Source organism: Seriola lalandi, unplaced genomic scaffold, assembly GCF_002814215.2.
Source record: "Seriola lalandi dorsalis isolate HSWRI2012SDOR001 ecotype SW California unplaced genomic scaffold, Sedor1 jcf7180002054926, whole genome shotgun sequence".
Taxonomy (NCBI): Eukaryota; Metazoa; Chordata; class Actinopteri; order Carangiformes; family Carangidae; genus Seriola; species Seriola lalandi.
In genome coordinates this window covers 992,368-993,056 of record NW_019525478.1, presented here as the reverse complement: position 1 = coordinate 993,056, position 689 = coordinate 992,368, and the positions used below count along the sequence as shown (strand labels likewise).

General features: G+C 45.1%; 1 protein-coding gene across 7 annotated transcripts in view; it reads right to left on the bottom strand.

Moving 5' to 3' along the window:
• The window catches only part of LOC111673759 (interferon-induced very large GTPase 1-like), a 36,074-nt gene that overhangs the window by 31,207 nt on the left and 4,178 nt on the right, over positions 1-689 (bottom strand). The window lies entirely within an intron of this gene.

Here is a 689-nt window from a genome sequence, read left to right as displayed (position 1 = left end):
CCCCCTCTCCAGTGGAGGAGATGGTGAAGGAGATCCAGGACTTTGAGGGTTTAAAGGCTCTGAGGTTGGAGGGGAACACTGTCGGTGTGGAGGCAGCACAGGCCATCGCCAAGGCCCTAGAGACTAAGAGCGAGTTCAAGGTTTGAAATGTTTGCTCTCTGTTTTTACTGGACAAATATGAACATAGTTAATATGAGAATATTAAATTAACCAAAGTGATGTCAACAAATTCACAGAACAACCACTGTAATGGAATAAATTAAATGTTGTGTCTTTACCGACATTGACACTGTAATTTTAATCTCTGTCTTTCAGCGCTGTTATTGGAGTGACATGTTCACAGGTCGCCTACGCTCTGAGATCCCACCTGCCCTGGTAATGCACTTGTTCCACTACATTACTGTCCATGTCAAAACAAGGTTAGGCTTCCAGTCCGAAGCCGGTGAAATATTGCACATCTCCTAAGTAAACACATCGCAAGAGACCGACTGAAACACGATGAATGATTTTATTTACACACGCCCAAAACATTGTTGTTGGGCTGCAGCCTCTCTCTCTCTCTCTCTCTCTCTCTCTCTGTCTCTCTCTCTCTCTCTCTCTCTCTCTCTCACTCTCTCACACACACACACACACACATGGTAGACAGCACAGAGGCGGCGGTTGAGACCAGTGAGGAGTTAACTTTTTAA